At 49.8% G+C, this 13698-nt stretch overlaps 1 pseudogene; it reads right to left on the reverse strand.

Moving 5' to 3' along the window:
- Nucleotides 1-254: 254 nt before the first annotated feature.
- The window catches only part of LOC136587403 (craniofacial development protein 2 pseudogene), a 30557-nt pseudogene continuing 17113 nt past the window's right edge, over nucleotides 255-13698 (reverse strand).

Consider the following 13698-nt stretch of genomic DNA (forward strand, 5'->3'; position numbering starts at 1 on the left):
CTCCTCCCAAGAAGTAAACGTCTTCTGATTTCCTGGCTGCAGTCCACATCTGCAGTAATCTTTGCACCTAGAAATATGAAGTCTGTCACTGCCTCCATGAACTGATTTCAAACAGTTCAACTGGGATACCGTGGTCTCCTGCCGACTTGTTATTAGCAATGCTTCTTAAGCCCTATTTAACCTCACTCCACAGGATGTCTGGTTCTAATTCACTTACCACACCGTCATAGCTATCCTCAATATTATTATCCTTCCTATACAGATCTTCTATATATTCTCGCGACCTTCTCCTGATCTTCTGTTAGATCCTTGCCATCTTTGTTTTTGGTCATGCCCATTTTTGCCTGACATTTACCTCCTATGTTTCTAATTTTCTGGAAGAGATATTTTGTCCTTCCTATTCTATTGTCTTCTTCCACTTCCATGCATTGCTTGTTTAGAAATAGTTCCGTATCCCTTCTGGCTAACCTGTGGAATTGTGCATTTAATTGGGCATATCTCCGCCTATCACTGTTTCCTTTTGCTTTCTTTCTTTCTTGGGCTACTTCCAGTGTCTCAGCAGACAACCATCTAGCCTTCTTGGTTTTCTGTTTCTTTGCGACGTTCTTTGTTGCCGCCTCCTGAACAAAATTGCAAACTTCTGTCCAAAGTTCTTCTGGGACCCTATATGTTAAATCTAGTCCCCTAAATTTATTCCTCACCCCCACTGCATATTCATTAGGAATATTAGTGAGATCATATCTAACTGATCTGTGTGTGTTCCCTATTCTCTTCAGTCTAATTCTAAACTGTGCAACAAGAAGTTTGTGATCCGAACTACAGTCAGCTCCAGGTCTTATTTTCACTGACTGAATGGATGTCCACCACCTTTGGCTGCAAAGGATATAGTCAATCTGATTTCGATGTTGACCATCTGGTGAAGTCCATGTATAAAGCAGTCTTTTAGGTTGTTGAAAGTGAGTGTTTGTTATGCACAGGGAGTTGTCCTGGTAAAATTCTATCAGCCCATGTCCCGCTTGGAATCATAGAAAGGTAGAGTTGGAAGGGACCTCCAGGGTCATCGGGTCCAACCCCCTGCTCAGTGCAGGATTTACTAAATCATCCCAGACAGATATTTGTCCAGCCTTTGTTTGAACACTTCCATTCAAGGAGAACTCACCACCTCCCATGGTAACCTATTCCACTCATTGATCACCCTCACTGTCAGAAAGTTTTTTCTAATATCTAATTTGTGTCCCCTCCCTTTCAGTTTCATCCCATTGCTTCTAGTCTTTCCTTGTGCAAATGAGAATAGGGCTGATCCCTCTGCAGTGTGACAACCCTTCAGATATTTGTAGACTGCTATTAAGTCTACTCTCAGCTTTCTTTTTTGCAAGGTAAATATTCCCAGATCCTTTAACCGTTCTTCATAGGTAACTCTGCTCTGAACTTGCTCCAGTTTGTCTATGTCTTTTTTAAAGTGGGGTGCCCAGAATTGGACACAGTATTCCAGATGAGGTCTAACTAAGGAAGAGTAGAGGGGGATAATGACTTCACGTGATCTATGCTTCTCTTAATACATCCCAGAATTGTGTTTGCCTTTTTGGCTGCTGCATCGCATTGTTGACTCATGTTCAGTCTATGATCTATTAGTATACCCAAGTCTTTTTTAACATGTGCTGCTGCCTAGCCCAATTCCTCCCATTCTGTATGTGCTTTTTTCATATTTCTTGCCCAGATGTAGGACTTTGCATTTCTACTTGTTAAATACTAGAGATGAGCGAACGTGTTCTTCCGAGCTTGATATTCGTGCGAATATTAGGGTGTTCGGGATGTTCGTTATTCGTAACGAACACCATGCGGTGTTCTGGTTACTTTCACTTCCTTCCCTGAGACGTTAGCGCGCTTTTCTGGCCAATTGAAAGACAGGGAAGGCATTACAACTTCCCCCTGTGACATTCAAGCCCTATACCACCCCCCTGCTGTGAGTGGCTGGGGAGATCAGGTGTCACCCGAACATAAAAGTCGGCCCCTCCCGCGGTTCGCCTCAGATGCCGTGTGAGTTAGATGAGGGACAGTGCTGTTTGTACCGGAGCTGCTGTAGGGAAAGAATTGGTAGTTAGTGTAGGCTTCAAGACCCCCCAAAGGTCCTTATTAGGGCCACTGATAGCTGTGTGTTGGCTGCTGTTAGCAGTGGCAATTTTTTTTTTTCTCAAAATCGGCTCTGCAGAGCGTTGCACCTGGCATTAGTGACAGAAGTGCTGCATAGGCAGGGAGAGTGTTAGGAGTGAGTGTAGCCTTCAAAAACCTCAACGGTCCTTTCTAGGGCCATATTTAACCGTGTGCAGTACTGTCCAGGCTGCTGTTAGCTGTGCTGCATTTTTTTTTGCTTCTCAAAATCGCCTCTGCAGACCATTGCACCCTCCATTGATACTGCAGGGAAAGAATTGTATAGGCAGGGCCACAACACAGTTATTATTCATTGAATATACGCAGTGCTGCCTTTTGCTTGTAAAACAAGTGAAAATAATTCTATTTGTCCTGCCTCTGTCCGTCCTAAGGGCGGTGGACACGTGTCGGCTGCGTGTGCAACCTGTAAAAATCAGACGCACCCAGCTACGTTTTACTCCTGGCTTCGCCATTTGCTTTCCTTAATTGGGAAAAAAAATACCTGCTCTGCCACAGTTAATAACTCTGCTACCCTCACGTTCTGTGACACATTAGCAGGAAAACAGCACAGTTATTAAACTTCTCATGTTCATTGAATATACGCAGTGCTGCCTTTTGGTGCAAAAAAACGGAAAATAATTCTATTTGTCCTGCCTCTGTCCGTCCTAAGGGCGGTGGACACGTGTCGGCTGCGTGTGCAACCTGTAAAAATCAGACGCACCCAGCTACGTTTTACTCCTGGCTTCGCCATTTGCTTTCCTTAATTGGGAAAAAAAATACCTGCTCTGCCACAGTTAAAGGGGTTGTCCCGCGGCAGCAAGTGGGTCTATACACTTCTGTATGGCCATATTAATGCACTTTGTAATATACATTGTGCATTAATTATGAGCCATACAGAAGTTATAAAAAGTTTTTTACTTACCTGCTCCGTTGCTAGCGTCCTCGTCTCCATGGTGCCGACTAATTTTCGCCCTCTGATGGCCAAATTAGCCGCGCTTGCGCAGTCCAGGTCTTCTCCTGTTCTCTATGGGGCTCCGTGTAGCTCCGTGTAGCTCCGCCCCGTCACGTGCCGATTCCAGCCAATCAGGAGGCTGGAATCGGCAATGGACCGCACAGAAGAGCTGCGGTCCACGGAGGCAGAGGATCCCGGCGGCCATCTTCACAGGTAAGTATAGAAGTCACCGGAGCGCGGGGATTAAGGTAAGCGCTCCGGTGAGCTTTCTGTACGTCCCTGCATCGGGGTTGTCTCGCGCCGAACGGGGGGGGGGTTGAAAAAAAAAAAAAACCCGTTTCGGCGCGGGACAACCCCTTTAATAACTCTGCTACCCTCACGTTCTGTGACACATTAGCAGGAAAACAGCACAGTTATTAAACTTCTCATGTTCATAGAATATACGCAGTGCTGCCTTTTGGTGCAAAAAAACGGAAAATAATTCTATTTGTCCTGCCTCTGTCCGTCCTAACGCCGGTGGACACGTGTTGGCTGCGTCTGCAACCTGTAAAAATCAGACGCACCCAGCTACGTTTTACTCCTGGCTTCGCCATTTGCTTTCCTTAATTGGGAAAAAAAATACCTGCTCTGCCACAGTTAATAACTCTGCTACCCTCACGTTCTGTGACACATTAGCAGGAAAACAGCACAGTTATTAAACTTAGATTATTCATTCACTAGAGGCAGTGGGGCCTTTTGTTTTCAAAAAAGGGAAAAAATTATATTTGGCCTGCAGTCTTGCGCCAATTTATTAGCTGCCTGTGAAATCAAATCACTGGTAATACAGCATGCTGAGGGGTAGGGGTAGGCCTAGAGGACGTGGACGCGGCCGAGGACGCGGAGGGCCAAGTCAGGGTGTGGGCACAGGCCAAGCTCCTGATACAGGTGTGTCGCAGCCGACTGCTGCGCGATTAGGAGAGAGGCACGTTTCTGGTGTTCCCACATTCATCGCCCAATTAATGGGTCCACGCGGGAGACGGTTATTAGAAAATGAGCAGTGTGAGCAGGTCCTGTCCTGGATGGCAGAAAGTGCTTCGAGCAACCTATCGTCTACCCGCAGTTCTGCGCCGTCCACTGCTGCCAATCTGAATCCTCTGTCTGCTGCTCCTCCTTCCTCCCAGCCTCCTCACTCCACTACAATAACACCTGCTCAGGAGCGGGAACACTCCCAGGAACTGTTCTCGGGCCCCTGCTTAGATTGGGCAGCAGCGGTTCCTCTCCCACCAGAGGAGTTTATCGTCACTGATGCCCAACCATTCGAAAGTTCCCGGGGTCCGGGGGAAGAGGCTGGGGACTTCCGCCAACTGTCTCAACAACTTTCTGTGGGTGAGGAGGACGATGACGATCAGACACAGTTGTCTTGCAGTGAGGTAGTAGTAAGGGCAGTAAGTCCGAGGGAGCAGCGCACAGAGGATTCAGAGGAAGAGCAGCAGGACGATGAGGTGACTGACCCCACCTGGTGTGCAACGCTTACTTAGGAGGACAGGTCTTCAGAGGGGGAGTCAAGGGCATCAGCAGGGCAGGTTGCAAGAGGCAGTGCGGTGGCCAGGGGTAGAGGCAGGGCCAGACCGAATAATCCACCAAGTGTTTCCCAAAGCGCCCCCTCGCGCCATGCCACCCTGCAGAGGCCGAGGTGCTCTAAGGTCTGGCAGTTTTTCACAGAGACGCCTGACGACCGACGAACAGTGGTGTGCAACCTTTGTCGCGCAAAGCTCAGCCGGGGAGCCAACACCAACAGCCTCACCACCACCACCATGCGCAGACATATGATGGCCAAGCACCCCGCAATGTGGGACGAAGGCCGTTCAGCGCCTCCGGTTTGCACCCCTGCCTCTCCCCCTGTGCCCCAACCTGCCACTGAGATGCAACCCCCCTCTCAGGACACAGGCACTACCGTCTCCTGGCCTGCACCCACACCCTCACCTCCGCTGTCCTCGGCCCCATCCAGCAGTGTAGTTCAGCGCACCGTCCAGCCGTCGATGGCGCAACTGTTGGAGCGCAAGCGCAAGTACGCCGCCACGCACCCGCACGCTCAAACGTTAACCGTCCGCATAGCAAAATTCATCAGCCTTGAGATGCTGCCGTATAGGGTTGTGGAAACGGAGTCCTTCAAAAGTATCATGGAGGCGGCGGCCCCGCGCTACTCAGTTCCCAGTCGCCACTACTTTTCCCGATGTGCCGTCCCAGCCCTGCACGACCACGTCTCCCGCAACATTGTACGCGCCCTCACCAACGCGGTTACTGCCACGGTCCACTTAACTACGGACACGTGGACAAGCACAGGCGGGCAGGGCCACTACATCTCCCTGACAGCACATTGGGTGAATTTAGTGGAGGCTGGGACAGAGTCAGAGCCTGGGACCGCTCATGTCCTACCCACCCCCAGAATTGCGGGCCCCAGCTCGGTGGTGGTATCTGCGGAGGTGTATGCTTCCTCCACTAAAGCACCCTCCTCCTCCTCCTCCTCTGTCTCGCAATCAAGATGTGTTAGCAGCAGCATGTCGCCAGCAGTCGGTGTCGCGCGGTGTGGCAGCACAGCGGTGGGCAAGCGTCAGCAGGCCGTGCTGAAACTACTCAGCTTAGGCGATAAGAGGCACACGGCCCACGAACTGCTGCAGGGTCTGACACAGCAGACCGACCGCTGGCTTGCGCCGCTGAGCCTCCAACCGGGCATGGTCGTGTGTGACAACGGCCGTAACCTGGTGGCGGCTCTGCAGCTCGGCAGCCTCACGCACGTGCCATGCCTGGCCCACGTCTTTTTTTTTTTTTTTTAAACAATTTCTTTTTATTGAAATGAATAACAAAGACGTCAACAACAATGGTCAAGTGCAGATTGGCCGCGCAGGGCCGTATATCATTTCGCGTGATAACTACAACAAATTGATTAAGGCAAAAGAATATCATAACACGGATACTCTGTTTGTTGACATATAGTACAGGATAGGGGGGAGGGGATATTGGGGATGTGGGGGATGGGGGGTGGATAGGTTTCAGGATTGGTTAACTTAGGGAAAGTACAGCAAGGTGCATTTAATTAAATCCTTAAGTGGGGCTAGACGGGCTTTTGGTAGCAGGTTGGTTTGGAGGCGTGCTTTTGTTTATGGGTTTGAGTTATCTCTATCACCCTGGTACAAAATCCAGGGCGTCCACAGGGTGGTGAATCTTCTCTCGAGCCGTTTTCCCAGGCTAGCATCTCCTCAAATCTAAATATTTGTGAGACCCTTTCTTCCCATTGTGCGATCTGTGGGCTCTCTTTTTTCTGCCAAAATAGGGGGATCAGCAGTTTGGCTGCTGTGATGAGAGTTGTCGCTAGGTTTTTATGAGAGGGTTTGAGTTGCCTTGTGGGCAGCCAGATTAGTATCTCCTCTGGTCCGAATGTGTGGTTTGTGTGACAAATTTTGTTAATAAGATTATTAACTGATTGCCAAAAGGATTTGATTCTGCTGCAGTTCCACCAGATGTGTAGGGCTGTTCCCCTCTCTTCCCCGCATCTCCAGCAAATGTCTGGGGACCCCGGGTTCATTTTAGAGGATGTGACAGGTGTTCTGTACCATCTCGTGAGTATTTTGTACGAGTTCTCCTGAGTCCGTACACATCTGGAGAAGCCATGTGAATTTTTTAGAACTCTAAGAGTCTCTTCTCTGTTCAAGGTTATATTTAATTCCCTCTCCCACTCTCTAAGAAACCAGGGTTTTTCTATGGCATTTTGTAGGAGGAGACCTCTGTAAAGCTGGGTGACCAGTCTCTTCGGGCGGGAGGGGAGTGCGGTGTAGGTTTCAAACCAGAGGGGATCCCGCAAATCCCCCTGGTGGGTTGTCTGGAATCGTCTCAGGGCTTGGAAAAGGCCTGCCCTGCTCAGGAAATCGAGCGGGCACTGTGGCAGGAGAGTTTCTAGTTGTGTTTGGTCGTTAAGTTTGGGGCTTTTAAGGATATCATAAATTGTGAGATCCCCAAGTTTGTCCCAAACTCTTTCTGTTCTCAGCGGTTTATTTGCCAAGATGGCCGGTATCAGATTGGCCGGGGTCATTGGGGGGGTGGGTTTTTCTTTTGATGCTTCTGCTCTTACGAGTCTCAGTACTTTTATTGTACATTTCGTGATTGGGCTTAGGCGTGTATGTTTACCAAGGTGGGGGCCTTTCAGCCATAGTAGTGCTTGGTTTTCCCTGCCCAGCACCTCTCTCTCCATTTCAAGCGAGGGAGAGGCCACTTCTTCGTCTGTTAAAAGGATCCACCTGGCAATGTGGATCGCCCTGTGGTAGTATTGCAAGTTCGGGAGGCCGGCGCCTCCCTGTGGGCGCTTTTGGGTGAGGGTAGAGAACGCCAATCGCGGTTTGTGTCCATCCCATATAAAGCCCCTAAAGAGCTTATGTATGTGAGCAAAAAAGAAATTAGGTATCTCTATTGGGACTGAGTGCATAGTATAAATTATTTGAGGCAGTATGTAGGTGGAAATAAGGTTCTTTCTCCCCAGCCATGAAATTAGTGGTATGTTGAATTGTGTAAGTTGTGTTTTTACTTTTTTAATTAGTGGGGTGAAGTTAGCTTCGTAAAGCTGGGAGGGGTTGGCCGTTAGTGTGATGCCTAGGTATTTAATGCTACTCGTGGGCCATTTGAAGGCGTATTGCACATTCAGTTTTCTCACTACTTGGGGTGGGGCGGAGATGTTTAGCGCCTCTGACTTGTCGTAGTTTATTTTAAAATTGGACAGCCTGCCGAAGAGGTCAAACGTCCCCATGAGCGCCGCCAGTGCTTTGGTCGGGTTTGTGACCAATACCAGCAGATCGTCCGCGAATGCCGCCGTGGTGTGTGTTTTACCTCCTATTCGGAGGCCTACAATGTCCGAGTTTTGCCTGATTTCCTGTAGGAGTGTCTCCATTGTCAGTATAAAGAGTGTAGGGGATAGTGGGCAGCCCTGTCTGGTGCCATTTCTTATGGCGAAGGGTTTGGTTAGCGTGCCATTGACAAGGACTTTGGCCGTTGGCTCTGTATATAGGGAGAGGATGGCTTTAATAAATATGGGCGGGAAGCCAAACTTGTTCAGGGTGTTTTCCATATATTTCCATCTTACTCTATCAAAAGCCTTTTCGGCATCCGTGGAAATCAGGACCAGAGGTAGTTTGTTTTGTCTGGCAAAGTGTATTGCGTGGATTGCTCTGGTCGTGTTGAATTTGCCCTCTCTTCCCGGAACAAATCCAACTTGGTCTGGGTTTATTAGCTTTGTAAGTAGAGGGGCTATTCTTTGAGCTAGTATTTTTGCCCATAGTTTTATATCTGCGTTCAGCAGTGAAATGGGTCTGTAGTTGCTACATAGGTTCGGTGCTTTGCCTTCTTTAGGTAGGAGCGAGATGTGTGCCTCTAAGGCTTGTTTGGGTAGGGGTGCGCCTGAAAGGAGGGAATTGCATAATTTGGTTAGGTGAGGGATTAGTGTATCTGCGAATTTTTTATAATATATGATGGGCAGTCCATCAGGGCCGGGGCTTTTTCCGTTGGGGATAGTTGCTAGTACCTCCCTCACCTCGTCGTCTGTGACTTGGTGTAGGAGTGAGGCAGCATCTTCCTCTGAGAGTCCAGGGAGATTTAAGTTGTTTAGAAAATTGAGTGTGGTGTCTTGTGGGCACTCGTTGTCATTTTCTAGGCTGTATAATGCGGTATAGTATTTCTCAAATTCTACTGCAATGTCTTCTGTCGATGTCACTATTTTCCCCGTAGGGGTTTTAATTTGGGAGATGAATGTCTTCTCTTTTTGCTTTTGGATGAGCCTCGTCATTGTCTTTGACCCTCTGTCACCGTGCACGTAAATCTTGTACTTAGATGACAGCAGGGTCTTGGCTGATTTTATATTAAGTAGATTTTTAAGTTTTTCTCTTAGGTATGTGAGCTCTTTTAAAGTTTTGTCTTCCGGGTTCTTTTTATGTTGTGTTTCCTTGTATGAGATTTGGGTCAAAAGTGAGTTAATTTCCTCATTCCTCTGGCGTTTGATCCTGGTGCCTAGTGAGATTAGTTCCCCTCTTATATAGGCTTTGTGTGCCTCCCAGATAATTGGGGCAGGAACCTCGTGTGTGTCGTTGATTAAGAAGAATTCTTCTAGTTTATCCGTTAAGCTTGTGATATTTTCCTGCCCGTTTATCAGTGTGCAATTTAGGCGCCAGTTCCATTCCCTCCTCGGCAGGCTGTCCACTATCAACGTGAGGGCAATGGGAGCGTGGTCAGATATTGTGATTTGGCCTATGTCGGTTGCTGTGACTGAATGTAGGTATTTGCCTGAGATCAGTAGGTAGTCAATTCTATGGTACGATTTGTGAATGTGTGAAAAATATGTGTACTCCCTGAGGTTGGGATTTTTCAGTCTCCAGGCGTCTCGTAAGTTTAGGTCCGCTAACAGACTCCTGAGCCTGTGGGTTTGGCTGCAGGGGGCCGACACGGCGTTCGAGGTTGTGTCAATTGAATGCTCTAAAGCTATATTAAAGTCACCGCCGACCACCTGCAGTCCCCCCGCAAACTCTCTAAATTTATTCAAGACCCGTGTGAGCCATTGGACCTGTTGTTTGTTTGGTGCATATAAATTAGCGAATGTGATCTCGCTATTGGCTATCGTGCCTTTTAAGAATAGGTATCTCCCTTTTGGGTCTTGTTCTGACCCCGTAAGGGTGAAGGGGACGTTTTTATTTATTGCTATGGTAACCCCTCTAGAGGCCGAGGAGTGTGTGCTGTGGTGCCAATGGTTGTATGTATGTGTTGGAAGTCTAGGGACGTGGTTGTGGCGGAAGTGAGTTTCTTGTAGAAACAGTACCTCTGGGGATTGTTTTTTCAGCAGGTTAAATGTCTGGGCTCTCTTCTGTGGGCTGTTCCAGCCTCTAATATTAAATGAAGTAACTTTGATCTCTGCCATAGTCTATTTCCATGTATTTTATTTTAGGGCCCGTATCTGTTGCACCTCTAAACAGAACGTGGTGTGCACTCTTGCTGTTTGAACAGGGGGTAACAAAAAGCTCCACCTTATGTGTGGAGGTGAGGAATTTTATCGAACACGGGGTCAGGGGGGATCCATACCCATAGGGGCCTCGGGTCCGTTCCTCGGTCGGTCCTCGAGGTGGGGTTGTAACCCCTTGGTTTCTCCCCCTCCTCGTGAATTTGTGGGGGGGTTGGACGCGCACCTCTTCGGTTGGGTGCGACCCCTGGGAATTGTGTGAACAGTAAATCTCTAACTTGTGAAGCTATACAACATTGTTCAGCAAATATCGAGGCTATATAGAACAATACAACATTATATATCAACAAATAAATTTGCCGCTCGGTGCGCTCCAGCCGCAGCCCCCCGGACGGTATTGGGGGAGCCGCTGCTAGACCCCAGCGAGGGCATGGCTTTTGAGTCTAAGTCTTTGGTGGATTTTGGATCTGGATCTCTGCAGATTGTGTATGGATTGGAGATCAGGCCAGAGTAATTAATTGGGGAGCGGGGATGCTCAATAGTCTAGAGTCCCTGTTGTTGGCCTGTCTCCGCCGTCTTTTACCTGCGCAGATCCTTCCGTCTGACCGGCGTAGTATATCGCGGGATTCTCCCCCTCTCGGTCCCCCCCAACTCCTCCGTCTTCCGGGTCAGCGATGTTGTAGTTCTGGCTGTAGGTAGGAGAGGCGGAAAGAGAAAACATGGGGGGGGGGGGGGAGAACATGGTGATAAGAGTTTATCTCACCGGTCTTCTGGGGGGGTAAAATGGGGATGTTTCTGCGGATTGTCCAATGGTGAGACCTTGGGAGGGGCAGTTAGGCTTGTTTCTCCTCAGGTTTCGGTCTGTGTTCTCTTTTTTTGTCTTGGGGTCCTGGGGGGTTTGTTGATCGACCAGCTTTCGGGCCTCTTCAATTGTGATAGCGGCGTTTTGGGTTGGCAGGGTAACCAAGAAGGTATGTCGATAGGGGGCAATTCGAGTTTTTCCCACACTTTCTCGAGGTCCCTTGGTGTTCTTATGGTTATTTGTTGCCCGTCTTTAAAGGTTGCCAGGCCGAACGGGAATAGCCATTTCACCGGTAGCTTTCTGACTCGAAGCGCATCTGTCAAAGGTTTCAGGATTCGCCTTTTGGCCAATGTGCTAGGGGCGATGTCCTGAAATAGAAGGATTTTATTCCCTTCGTGTAGGATTTCACCTGATTCTCTGGCTTTCTGTAAAATTGCAGAAGTGTCGAGGTAATTTAGCAGGCCGCAGATAACATCTCTTGGGGGTTCTTGCGGTGTGGGTTTTGGTCTTAAGGCTCGGTGGATCCTTTCTACTACGATTTTATTCGCTTTATCTTCTCCGAGCAAAGACTGGAATATCTGTAATGCAGCTGAGTTTAATGCCTCCGTTGCTATTGTTTCTGGCAGGCCCCTGAAGCGGATATTTTTCCTCCGGCTTCTATTTTCTTGATCTTCAATGAGGAGCATTGCCTGGTTTAACTGGTCTTGTTGCTCCGCTAGGGTGGATTGGAGAGCTAGGTTGTGCTGAATCAGGTCTTGCTGTGTATTTTCAAGGTCTTCAACCCTGTGGCCTATTTGTTTTACTTTGGTTTTTATATCGGCTAATTCTTTCAGGACTGGGGAGATGGCTTCAGTGAGAATTGTTTTTAGGAAGGAGCGAGAAATTGGGTCTCTGTCGAGCTCTTCATTGCGTTCTGAGGCAGCTGAGACACTTTCTCCCTCTGAGTCGTCTGAGTGTGGGTCTGCGACGTATTCGTGGTGCGGTCTCTGTTTTTGTGCCGCTGGCGAGCTGTGTTTCTTTTTTAGATACTTGTCCATTTCTGCTTGATTTTTATTGGTTTTGGGCTGTTCTGCGTGGTCTTTATTCTTGTCCCTCCCAATTTTCACCATTGTGAGAGGGGGTATATTTACGTTTTGCTAGGTTTTGCTGACTCAGGTTTGTACGTTCGAGCGGTGGTGTTCCGTATTTGCTGCTATTGTTCACACGTTCCTCAGGGGTCTGTTAGCGCATAGTGAGAAATTAAATGATCATTCTGGGCCCTGTCTGGGCGGGCCTGGCCAGAGTTATGGTTGTTAGGCTGTTCCGGCTTAATGTCTTTCTCTCCCCAGTGTTTGTCCCCTTTTCAGCTTTCTAATGCGCAGGGAGCTTGGAGTTCACGAGAGGGTCTCCTCTTGTTGGCCGAGAGGTAGGTGTTTGCTGTAGGGCACCCGGTTGTCTCTGTGAGCAGGGCGTGGGGTTCTAGAGTCGTTCAGGTGGCTTGCTGGGCCTTTGTGGCTAGTCTGTATTGTGGCTGGTTGGTAGTCACCTGCCAGTGCGGGTTTTGAGACCTCCCTGAGCTTGGGGGGTTGCCGGATGTGTGGCGGGCCGGCTAGCAGTGCCTGTCCCAATGTGCCTTGGGTGGCTTATTGAGCCTGTGTTGTTCCACTGTGTTGTGGCTGGGTGGCGGCCGCCTGCTAATGGGGGCTTTCAGTCCTTTTTTGATTCTATGGGGGGGGGGGGGAGGGAAGCTGCTGGGTGGCCCCTGCTGCAGATGCAAGGGTCTTCTTTATTGCCTGTGAGGGGGAAGAGGGAGAAGAGGGAGACTTATGGCTTGCTTGTGTCTCCCTCACCTCCAGCCCTCTGCTGTGTGAGGAGCCGCTGGTGTCTGCTCTGAGTGGAGGGGGGGGGGGGGAGAGGGGGAAGTTGCCGTCCCCTCGCTGTGCTTTCCCGCTCTCCTGTCCTCCGGTACAGTGTGCAGGGAGGGGGAGAGGGGTCGGGTGACGTCTGCAGCCCTGTCAGTGAGCTTCCCCGAGCTCCGGTGATGGCAGATGCCGTTCGCCTACCTCCCGCTCCGCTTCTGCCGCTCGGATCGTCCGCGCACGCCGCCGGCACCCAGGGATCCGGTCCGGGGAGGCAGCCGCTCTGGTAAGCTCCGCGCCTCCTCTTGTCCTCGTCGGATTCGCTCCGGAGCGGTGTCTAAATGCTCCTGGAGCTGTCAGGGATCTAGCGCTGCGGTGGGGCGCCGGCTATGTGGCTCCGGTACAGTGTGATGGCCCGTTTTTTGGCTATGTCTCCGGGAACTTGGCGGGCTGCGTCCTGCTTCCTGCTTGGCAAGCTCCGCCCCCCTGGCCCACGTCTTTAATTTGGTGGTTCAGCGCTTTCTGAAAAGCTACCCACGCTTGTCAGACCTGCTCATAAAGGCGCGCCGGCTCTGCGCACATTTTCGCAAGTCCCACACGGACGCTGCCACCCTGCGCACCCTGCAACATCACTTTAAGCTGCCAGTGCACCGACTGCTGTGCGACGTGCCCACACGGTGGAACTCTACGCTCCACATGTTGGCCAGGCTCTATGAACAACGTAGAGCTATAGTCGAATACCAACTCCAACATGGGCGGCGCAGTGGGAGTCAGCCTCCTCAATTCCTTTCAGAAGAGTGGGCCTGGTTGGCAGACATCTGCCATGTCCTTGGTAATTTTGAGGAGTCTACCCAGGTGGTGAGCGGCGATGCTACAATCATTAGCGTCACCATTCCTCTGCTATGCATCTTGAGAAATTCCCTGCAAACCATAAAGGCAGCTGCTTTGCGCTCGGAAACGGGGGCGGGGGAAGACAGTATGCCGCTGGATA

Source organism: Eleutherodactylus coqui, chromosome 13, assembly GCF_035609145.1.
Source record: "Eleutherodactylus coqui strain aEleCoq1 chromosome 13, aEleCoq1.hap1, whole genome shotgun sequence".
Taxonomy (NCBI): Eukaryota; Metazoa; Chordata; class Amphibia; order Anura; family Eleutherodactylidae; genus Eleutherodactylus; species Eleutherodactylus coqui.